At 40.7% G+C, this 12,351-nt stretch overlaps 1 protein-coding gene across 1 annotated transcript in view; it reads right to left on the bottom strand.

Moving 5' to 3' along the window:
* The window catches only part of DEPTOR (DEP domain containing MTOR interacting protein), a 1,242,917-nt gene that overhangs the window by 388,783 nt on the left and 841,783 nt on the right, over positions 1-12,351 (bottom strand). The window lies entirely within an intron of this gene.

Raw genomic sequence — 12,351 nt, 5'->3', positions numbered from 1 at the left:
TGCAGAATCCAAGCCGCTGTGCACTCATTTTTAACACGGCCCTACTTTCCATAGTGACCGAAGTAAATGAGATGGCCAGTATAAAATTGGCTCCCATTTCCGGAAACAAAAACAAGCAGGTTAGTAAATGCTGCACTTTATCATCCACAAACCTGTTAGTAAATGCTGCACCTTATCAGCCACAGATCTGTTAATAAATGCCACACCTTCTCAGGCGCAAACCTGTTCGTAAATGCTGCACCTTATCAGCCACAGATCTGTTAGTAAATGCCACACCTTCTCAGGCGCAAACCTGTTCGTAAATGTTGCACCTTATTAGCCTTGTATTTTAGCTTTTAATTCAATTTTCCTCTAACATTCCAAAATCAATGCCTTCTAGAATGTCACTTAATGGCTGCACCCAGACTTTAAAATTAGCAGCTAATATAGCTTCTGAATAACAGAGTACAGTTGTCTGCTATTCAAATTATCATGCAAGGACCAAACTCCAAAGTCCTTCCACAGGTCCACTGTGGGAATGGGAATTAAAGTAAGACAGGAACAGCTGCAAAGCAATCTTTGTTTTCAGTTTCACTGTCCTGGTGTATATGTGCAGGCATGCAGGAAATCATGCAGCTTTCAAGACACACTCCTTTAAAACATGCCTTCTCATAAATGCCCCCCACCCCAAAGAAAAACATACTAATATTTTACTTATCTGTTTTTCCCTTTGGTGGCTAAGTTAGTGCCACTAGGCTAATATCCTGTTTTCAGAGGAGACTAAGGTGGTATTTGTACCTAGTAGGGGAAATTGGGCCATGGCACCAGGGAACTTCCCCTGCTCTTTCTTCTGATAAATGCTGTGGTATTTTTTTACATCCACCTAAGCTACTACCAACTCAGGAAAATGGCAGATGGGATCTCAGTTTAATATCTCATTCAAAGGACAACACTCCCCTATGCTGCACTGTACTATTAGTATCAAGTAGCTGATGTGGCAGTAGAACCCACAGCCTTACAATCTTCCAGCACCAAAGGTGTGTGCTATCTGGAGAACCACTGGCATCATCAGCAAAGGGGTTTACCACAACATCACTGTACCTTGTAATAGTAGATGCTTTACTTACACTGCTGATTTAACAATCTGTGCAAATTATTTAGGGTCAGCTCCTTCTACAGTTCTATCTGAACACTAGCTTTCAGCTTTTTCCTCTACCATCCTGCTTCAGACAATAATTTACCTGCTGCCCAGCCAGCCACCTCTATCTACACTAAACAAAGTGGCACATAAACACTGGACATTCCAGCCCCCTATCTGTGACCAGCACTGCCTGCAACTTCTACCTCTTTCATTGTCACAAAATCTAAATAATCTCCACAGGAAACAGTATTCTAAGGTTCAAATCCACCTTTTCACTACATACTGGATTTCTGCAAAACATTACTTTCCTTAGTTTTCTTCATAATGGATTCACTCAAGCACAAAGCCTTATGCTTTCCTTCCTCAGTCAGCATGTCACTTCCTCCTTCATCCTCCCTACTTGTACAAAAAGCTCCACCAGCAGGATGATGGGAAGTTGCAAGCAGTGCTTGCAAGTGAAAAGAGGGAAAGAAACATGGAGCTGCCTGGATGTAGGTTGTTCAAGAATGACAAAGAAAGGAGAGAAAGAGATGGAGTAGTAATCTTCATGAAGGAGTGCATCAGATGTGAGGTGAGAAAGTTGGAAGAGCATCAAATGATTAATGAGGCAATGGAGTAAGCAGGGCCAAACTTTACACTAAGTGCCTGAAGAGATCAAAGATCAGTACAGTGTATCACTTCCCAGACATCTCAAAACAGAAAGATGAGAGACTGAAGGACAAAGTAACAGAGTAGGAGATGTCCTCAGGACCAGACTGCAATATCCAAGTCCAGGGTCAAGAAGGACTAGGAGTCTACTGAGTCTTGGATCACAAGGGTTCAGCCACCTAGTGCAGAAATGTTCCAGAAAATATAACAGAAAAAAAACAGAATTCAGGATGTATATTCTTACCAAGACAGAGAGGGTCATGGATGTTTTGGTAAAGGCACAGTATGCCAAACATGATCATGTTGCTGTGATTTAAAGTTGGAGAAATATTAATATACAAAGACAAAAACAAGTATATTGAATTTTAGAAAAGTGGATTACGCTGAGCTAGGTAAAAGGGCCAGGATAAGTTAGTAAACGAGGCACAAGCAGAAGGAGTAAATAAGTTATGGAAAAGATTTGGAATAGAGTGTTCACAGCTATAAAAAATGCATGGGAAAAAGGCTAATTGGTCTATGTAGCAATGTAAGGGCAGCTGCGGTGGTGCAGTGGTTAGTGTTGCTGCCTCATAGCAAGAGGTTCTCTGGTTCGATCCTCGGCTGGGGTGCCTTCTGTGTGGAGTCTGCATGTCCTCCCTGTGGTCGTGTAGGTTTCCTCTCAGTGCTCCGGTTTCCTCCACATCCCAAAGACATGCTGTAGGTGGATTGGACACTCTAAATTGGCCCTAGGTGTGAGTATGTGCATGTGTGTGCCTTCTGTGGAAGGGTGGGCACCAGGCTGGGAACTTGACACAGTAAAACACTGCCAATCATGAGCGGACAGGTGATCTGCTGTGGTGACCCCTAAACGGGAAAAAGCCGAAGAAGGTCTATGTAGCAATGTGAGATGAGGAAATGGGTCAAAATATAGAACCTGAAAAAGGTGGAAAGAAGAGGGGTGTAGTGCCACAGTGCAAACAGGCGAGTTGGGGGAGGAAAAGTGGAGGTAGCAGCAAAGCTACAAGTTAAAAGGCCGCTGCCTGAAGGGATCAAAAAAGGGAACAAGGATTTTCAGGTACACAGTAGAAAGAAGGAAGGGAGGGCCACACCTGGCTGAGAACAAAGATAAGAGAATAGCAACAGAAGACTTGGAAAAAGTATGGGTACTGAACAAAAACTTTTTGCTTCAGTATTTACAAAGGAAAACAAAGGGAGAGTGCCATGCTGGGAGACAGGCAAGAAACTACAGAAAGTAGAGTGAACAAACACCAAGACAGAGACCCAGCAGGCAATATCACACTAGCCATGACTGAAGTGTCTAATGACTGAAGGGCAACAAATGTAGTATAACAAAGGCATGGGGAAAAATCCAGGAAACTACAGGCCTCTTAGCCTTTTAACAGTGGCAAGAAAGGTCATGGACAGAATCCCGAGGGAAATGCTGGTAGTTTTCCTAGAGGACAATAGTCTACAGGAAAGGACAGAAACCATGATGGGTTCATGACCAGAAAGAGCTGTGAGATCAAATCTGATCCAGCTTTATGACTGAGATACCGGTCATCAGCCTGATGGGGAAGTACAAGTACATGTGGTCTACTTAAACTTGTTCATGGTGGTTCACTTAGTCTCAAGCATGCAGCTGATATGATCATTTGAGGACAGTGGAGTTAGGACCAAAGCTATGGAACTGGCTACCTACCTAGGTGAATACAGGAGAAAGAGAACAGTCGTGACAGGGAATATATCAGGAATAAGAAAAGTGACTGGTATCAGTCCTTTTCTGATGGAATAGAGAACAGAATCCACTTTTCTGTAATGACATAAAAATAGATGTAGCAGTAATGAATGTGGGTAAAGAACCTAAAGAAATATATAGAACAGCTGGCTGAGTATGTGAAAGGCAGCAGTTAAGGTTTAATGGATACAAATACAAAGTAGTGCACCAAGGCCAGAACAACCCTGGTGTGAAATATCAGCTGAGGGAAGTGGAACTGATAGCAACTGAGCATGAAAAGGGTTTGTGAGTGTTGATCTCGCCAGGTTATAAACTACCAGGAGCAAAGTTAAAGTGCAATGTCAGCAGCAAACAGCTTGTGGGGGCATAATCAGGAGAACTGAATCCCAAAGCAATAAGGTGCTGAGCAAGCTGCTGGAAGGAGTCCAGAAAAAAACAACAAAGAAGGTGCATGAGATAAAGCCCTGACTATGGCTCAGCCGGCCTGGGTTCAACTGGCTGCTTGGGAGACTGTTGAGGTGTCAGGGAAGGGATGGGTGTGCCCATCCTAGGTTGGAGGATGCTTGTTGATATGCTTCTTAAAGGGGGGGGGGTGATGTTCAAAGGGGGAAGCTGCCCTTGGACGTAATCAATGAGTGTGTGGGGGAGTGGGTAGGTCATAAACAACCTCCCCCAATGGAAGCACAGATGAGACAAGTCCTCATGATGCCATTAGGATCCACTTCGAGCCCCAGCAAACTGGAGTAAATCCAAGGTGGTAGGAAAGTGGTTGGTAGACCTGGCATGGATATGTGGCATTGCAGGACAGGCCAGCAATGATGAGGTCTGAGGGGACCAAAAAAAAAGAAGACACATGGGATGGAGGGAAAAAGATATGACTGGAGACCAGAAGAGCTAGTGTTCTTCTTAAAAGAAACCAGAAGCAATGGTGGGGACATAATAGTGAGGTACACAATTATGTGGAGGGGATGTATAGCAGTAAACTTGAAAATGTAGGGCATAAAGGGAAGAGGGGAACAGACATCAAACTCTAGGGTCCAACTACTCTATGGATCTTCAACAATATGTCTTTACAGAGAGGGCTGTGGAACACACTTCTGGAATGGCTAGTACACATGCATTCAAGTGGACATGGGACAGGTGGAGAAAGGGTGCGAGGACAGTAGAGATGATGAGATGTAGAGTGTTAAAGGGCAGACTTTTTCCAGCAAGCTAACATAGTGTAAAGTCTAAGAGTCTAGGAACTATATCCACAAAAGTATCTATGAAAAAATATTTTTTCTCAAATTACCCTTTAATCCCACCATTTCTAGTATCATGTTATACCATCAACACATTACTAGATATCTTTCCAATGCCAGATTGTGTTGCATACTTCAAATAATAACTACAGTAGTTAATAACTTTGACTCCTCTGTACATTCTTTCCTAACAAATACTTTGCTGACTCTACTCAAAACAGCAAGTTAAAAATATCAGACTTTCTGTTCTTATCAGTTCATTTCTATACCTCTTGCAAACAAATTAATACTTTCTGATAAGACCTATTCAAAAGATTATTAGTTGTGAAGTCACTAGACCACCTTAAGAAAATCTTCCTTAAGTGAAAATGTCTTTTAGTGGCAAATAGCACTGAACATTATGGTGGAATCAGTCCACCCCATCCCTTTACTTAATATAGCCAGTTTGTGGTAAAATGAACTTAAATCAGGTTATTTCTTTTCAAAGGCACTGCATGAATAGCCTATCAGTCTCATTGGTTAAATGTTTGGAATGGCTATTACTCCCTCACTCTCTCTCTTAAATAATAGGCTGTGTCAACTCATCAATGTGTTTGATGGCTGTCAGCATCCATTTCTCCCTCTCTCCTCCCAGAAGGCATTCCTGCATTTAGCATGACTTTCTGTTCTGATTCATTCACTATAACACAGTGACAGTCGGCCACCATCACCAGCTGGAAAGTAGAGACAGCATGGACAGAGTACAGGACACATGTCCACTGTAAGCACACTGACACTAGACATACTTCCTAAAAAAGTGCACACAAGAAAACCAAAGGTCAGTCCACCTGGCCACAGTGGCTCGCACAGCATATTTTTGGGAATCCTCATCTGCCTTTTATGTAGTATCACTCTCAAATACATATGACAGCGTGTGCAGATTAGTACTGCATATGACAGCTGTGCAGATTAGTACTGCATTTGTCAGCGTGTGCAGATTGGTCACTGCTTCTGGTAACAACCTTATGGCCCTGCTGACTGTAATAACAAAAAAAATTTCTTCCTTAAGTTCGCCCTGCTAAGCATGCCATGGCAACACAGCACAGTGAGTGTGGTGAGCAGCAACACAATGCGTTTTTTTCAGACATAAAAAAAACTTAGGTGACTCACTCCTTCACTGTGACTCCTTTGTTTGAAGAAAGTTGTTTGAGAGAGATTTAAATGTTGGTAGATGTTCACCTGCTCTAAGAAATGTAACAATCTTGTTCCAATTGGATCGAAGGAATGAACCGGAAGCCTTAGCAATTATTTTGGTAAGCATTTTTGGTGTATGGAGGAAATTTTGGTTTGAAGATTTTGCTGTCCTATTAGACTTATGCAAAGACAGCAGGTTGGACAGATGAGGACCATGTAAGAGTTGGAAAGTAAAGTTCTGATGATCATACGTTGATTGACGGCTAACTGCCCTCCAGTTCATTTCAGCAGGGGCATTACAGTAATGGGTAGCAGAGGGAAAATTACCAGCAAGTTTTGCAAATTAATTTGAAGTACTAGTAAGCTTATCCTTTAGGTAGTTGGTCAGATTACCCATGACAACATCACAATATAGTAGTTAGAGGTGATATTCGGCATGAACCAGCACTGTTTTTATATCTGCTGTTACAAAAACTTGAGGCATGAAGACTACAAAGGTTAAATTTAGCTTCCCTAACTATGTTCCCCAAATACTCAGCCTGTTGTTTTAGGATTACCTTTGGTTTGGGCCTTGAAGTTGAAATAGTACCAATTCACTAACATGTATCATCTAAGTTTTTTAATACAACTGTAGTGCTGTTTATTTAAGCCTTAATAATGCTGAAGCCTAGTCATAGATTAATTTGCCTTGTGTATCTGCTATGGAGGAGGATAACACATCAGCATACTGTATGAGATGAAATCCTTCTGTGTGATGGTGAATTTTACTGGTGTATATTGACAAAAAAGATAACAGGCCCAGGACTGAGGTCTGGGTAACTCCGATATTAGCATAATAGAAATCAGACACCACAGACTACCAAGATATGACCTATTTTCTTCTGGATGGATAACCAGAAGACAAAGTCAGGAAGTCTGCATGTCAGGCATTTTCTCTAAGTTTGTAGATCATAATATTGTGGCCAACAAGGTCTCTAGCTTTAGGAAAATCTTAGCAGTGTGCTGATCCTTATCAAAAGCAATGGCTACCTTGTCAGTTAATTTCAGTAAGGATATACAGGTTCTATATGCTTCTCCTTAACCACATTGTGTTGCAGATAATTTATGTTCCAAAAGATTCACTATAAATACCCATCATGCACTACTTTTTTGTGAACTACTGAAATGGGTTAAGGATACTAATAGGTCAATATTTTTCAACCTTTCCAATGTCAAGACAATTGAAAAGCAATATTTCAATTCTTCCAAACATCAAGGACAACAAAAATATTTCTCTTAATTAAAATGATGAGTGGAATAGTGATCACATCCCCAACTTTCCTTACAAAGCAGGGAGTAAAGTTATCAAGAGCTGGTGAGCCATGTTTCTTAGTTTCGTCAGTGTGGTCTGCATATATCTAAAATGCTGGCACCACTCAGGTTTGCTGATGATACAACAGTGGTGGGCCTCATCAGCAAAGATGATGAGGCAGTTTACAGGGTTGAGGTGGAACAACTGATTACCTGGTGTGACAGTAATAACTTAACAATAAACATGAACAAGACAAAGGACATAATTATGGACTACAGAAAAAAACAAAAGGAACATTCTCCTCTTACTATCACTGGAGAAACACTGGACAGAGTTTGAAGCATGAAGTTTTGGGGGTACATATTGATGAGGACTTGTCCTTGTCTACCAACACAAATGCCACTGTCAGGAAGGTACATCAGAGGCTGCACTTCCTGAGAAGGTTGAGGAGAGCAAACATACCATCAACAGTTCTCACAATCTTCTACAGGGGTACAATAGAAAGCATCCTGACAAACAGCCTCACAGTATGGTGCGGAAGCTGCTCTATCACTGAGCACAAGGTTCTCCAGAGAGTGGTAAAGGCAGCCAAAAGGATCATCATGATCACCCTACCAGCTATCCAGGACCTGCACTTGTCCATATGTCTAGGCAGGACCAAAGGAATAATTAAAGACTGCACCCACCTTGCTTACAGACTATTCACGTACCTATCATCTGGCAAGCGCTTCTGTAGCATAAGATGCAGAACTATGAGATTCAGAAATAGCTTCTTTCCACAGGTCAACAGACTATTGAACACTTGCAACATCATGCTTCATGCTGTCCATCTGGGCCACTACTTCAATGTAGAAGACCGTCTCAAACTGTGCAAAAACTTGACTGCCTGTCTCAATCCAATATCAGTGCAATACTCAGTAAGTCGACCAATTCCTAAAGGGTCAGTAGTAAGGCCAGAGAAATGTCTCATTATAGTGCAATATCTAATGCTAGTCTGTAACTCAGCCGTCAGTGCAATATTCATGAATGTCTCATTCTGGGCAATACTCAGTGTAAGTCTTTAATGCAATGTCTTAACCTAAGTACTGTGCAATACTCAAGCAAACAAAGAGATCACTGTATATTAAATGTTAAAGTGAATTTAATTTATGTGCAATATTAGGATTATGTAGCTAGAACATTATGGCATAGAGTAAGCAGTTATTAATGTATTAATGTCTTGTTATATTAAGTCTATGTGATACCTGTACATTTGAGTCCAGAGATATGGAATTTTGTTCAATTTTTGCACTTGTGTGATTCTGAAAGACAATAATGTTTACTTTGACTCTGACTCATATCAGTTGATTTAGAGTTTGGAGCTGTACACTTTGCCACATCCTTCGTAAGGAAGTCTGTAATGGAAGAAAACTAGTGTTTAAGCAATCAGCTGTTTCTCAGTGCACTCAAAGCCCCAGTGGGTTTTCAATGACTGTTTTTATTTTACCATTGAGGTTATGCTTGCTGGCCATCAAACCTCCCCCTATTGCTCTTTAACCCATTTGTTCCTCTGTACTGCGTGACCCCAGCATAAGGATAATAACTAAGCAGAGGAGCCATGATGCACTCATCCATGGACATTGTTTGTGTTTTGCTGACATCCCGACAATGAGGTAATTTCTAATGAAGCCCTAACCTTGCATAACTGCAGGAAGCCTGTGTCTTCCTACTGTGTGTGTGTGTGTGTGTGTGTGTGTGTGTGTGTGTGTGTCTGGAAAAGTAGTAGTAGTCTTATTCATAACTGCCCCCTTGCAAGGTATACACAGATGAAGTCCTGACTGGGATCCAGGAAACTCAAGTTCAGTAGCAGTTTCAGCACTGGAAAAGCCCAGTGGGGAAGACTGGAGTGGGCAGCTGACATCAGCTCTCCCATTATGGGTAGAGGGAGTGCTGGTTCAAGTTAGCCAATCTCCATCTGACAGGTGGAGGTATGCATAGCACTGACATGGCTAGGACTGGTGGGATGGGCTTGGTGATCCCAAGTCAGTGCTGGCATGTGGGTGGAAGCATGCACGCACTCACATACACACACACACACACACACACACACACACACACACACACACACACACACACACACACACACACAGAAACACACACACACACACACACACAGACACATGCACACACACGCACACACAGACACACGCACACACACACACACACACACACACACACACACACACACACACACACACACACACACACACACACACACACACACACACAACAAACATGTGGCATCTACTCAATCCTTAGTCCTGGTTGTACTGTCAAATCTACAGTATCCCACAATGGACTACCACATATTACTAACAGACTATATTTTAATGAGTCACAGCTTCCCTTACTCTGCTTCCTGACTCTCACACATAAATGTACACTGGCATTTCCTTGATCACAAGTTCAAATACTATTATCATTTTATCCAACACAGACTCTTTCTCGTCTGTTAATTAACAATAGTGTTAATCATCTTGTGCAGGAACTATAGGGCACAACAGTATATAATACTCACTTTTTACTTCTTATAGTAAAAACCACATGAAATCAGTATAAAAATTGCTCAAGTGAAGCAGAATATACCAGATAAAAATATACAAGCAGACTCCATGGAAACCAACTAAATAAAAGTCAAACTAAATTTAGGAAGTGGCAAGCTAGGTGCTATAAATGACTTTATAAGATGCAAACTTTCAGGAGGATGTGTTATTCTAAAAAGCTGATCTCTTTCAACAAGTGATTCCAGTTAATAATGCAGTCCAGAGTAAATAAAACAATTACTGTATCATTTGAGAAGACATTTCCAATACAGTGTATAGTTAATAAAACATATTAAAACAGAAGATAGAAAAACTTAACATATTGCAGCACAGTAGCTGTTGATATGAGAAATTATATCCCAGCTGAATGCTACTGTTTTGGAATTTTTGTAAACAACAGACCAGTATAACGATTCAAACCTTCCGGATGGTTAGTGTCTGTGACATCCTCCCCAGTCAAGTCCTTAAATGAAATGATCAGCAGTTTGTATTTCTAGCAGGTGCTCCAGTGCTACTATGTATTCTTCTTCTTCTTTTGGCTGTTCACGGTTAGGGGTCACCACAGCGGAACTCTGGTCTGCTAATGATTGGCAGTAGATTTTTACGGTGCCAAGGTGCCAGCCCGACACCCAACCTTCAACAAAGGCACACCCATTTACAAATGTCTTTCGAATGCCACTCGACCATGGGGAGGACATGCAGACTCCACACAGAACGCTCCCCAGTCGAGAATTGAATGGAAGAACCTCTTGCTGTGAGGCAACAACGCTACCACTGCACCACCATGGCTTTCTCCAGTGCTACTATGTATTCTAAATTGTATATTTCATTAAGTACCTCTACAACTGCATGAAGAAGCCTGGAAGGTTCCTAGTGAGGGGCAGTATCTAGGAAAGAACTCTATTAATACTGAGGAAGGGCAAGTGAGTGTATAGGTGAAGGCTGCAAAATGTTTTTCTTACTTTTTTTACACAATGTCCGTAAAACAAATACTGTACTGCAGGACATTGCTGTTCACTTTCTTTACCTGTGCATCTAAGCTCAGCCATTTACTCGACAGATAAAGATTGTGAAGAACAATACTGATTGTCTTTGTATTTATTTATTTACATACATTACATTTACTTATTTATTTTTTATCTCCTGAACAATCTAGTGGACAACTGCCACACTTTTGCTAAGGTTCTTGAAAAATGTATACAAATACAGGTTCTCAAACACATTACTGATGGAGGTCTCTTATCCCCCACATAACATGGTTGCATCCCCATCTTTATCATTAACCCTATCAGAAACTTGGGTGACATGCTTTCTGCCATTTTCCTTAATCACTCAAAAGCATTCAGTACAGTCTCTTATTCTATTCTAATACAAAAAACTATCATCCCTAGGAATAGGAATATTGCCACTTACTTGGTTCAAAAGCTACCTGTCTCAAAGGACACAAGCTGTAAAATGGCTAAACAACTCCTCCTCCTTTCTCCTTGTATCAGCTGGCATCCCCCAATGACCTGTTCTTGGCCCTCTACATTTCAATTTATTTATAAATGATCATAATGAAGCAAAAAAAGTCACTATAGTACAGTTTACTGATGACTTCAATTTCATTTCCACTGATAAAAACCTATACAGACATCAAAAGAAAACCCAAGAATTCCTTACATCTACTGAAACAGAGCTAATCAATTTCCAACTTTTCCTAAATCCATAAAATTTAAATGAATCCACTTCACCCATAAGTACAGATAAATTGTTTTCTAACACTGTAATAATGCTTTGTGTCCTCATAATCTTTCATAATCTTTAAAAAATTGTGATGTTGCCATGGGTAAGATTTTTTTTCTCTGATCATATTTCTTACACTTGTTGTTTAATTTTTAATGGAATTTTAATTTCCCATAATTGTGTGACCCTTATTTTACTGACATACTTCTCTTTTGTGAGCGTTGTTTTATTACTTGGAGCTTTTTTCCCTGGGCTACCACTGCAAGATGTGTTTGCATGCACCCAATTGGACTATCCTGGTAAACAAATGCTCATAAATAAATTCATTTTTTATCTTTTTATTTATTTAAAGTAATTTTAGCAAATCAAATACTATACTATACAATGCAAGTTCATAGGTGGTTTCCAAGCTATCAGCCCAAGAGCCATTTTAAGCCTAGCCAAGCTTTCTCCAAATTTACCAGAATATTGCTGACGTGTCAATACCCCCAAGGAATTTTATTGCTACAATAGAGGCTCATGCACATCAAGCATTCACAGGTGACTCCGGTCCATTAGGTACAGAGGTAAATCTGTGATTTCCAATCCACTCGTCTAAGTTATGTTTGAATATGGTTAGGGATGAGCTTTGCTTCACATGAATGGGGAAGCCTGTTCCAGCAGGGAAATCTTCATTCTATCTAACATACTGTTTCCCGATTTGTCCTTGAATTTAGAATGCATGAAATATGGATGATTTTGTTGTATATTTACTATATGCATGCTCTGCATCTACAAAGCAGCACTATCATGTTTCAGTCTCGATCTCCTGTTGCAATCTTCCCAAACTTTTAAATTCTTCCCAGCGATTGTCTTAA

Source organism: Protopterus annectens, chromosome 3.part1 (assembly GCF_019279795.1).
Source record: "Protopterus annectens isolate FY-2018-M chromosome 3.part1, PAN1.0, whole genome shotgun sequence".
Taxonomy (NCBI): domain Eukaryota; kingdom Metazoa; phylum Chordata; order Ceratodontiformes; family Protopteridae; genus Protopterus; species Protopterus annectens.
This window is presented reverse-complemented; position numbering and strand designations above follow the sequence as displayed.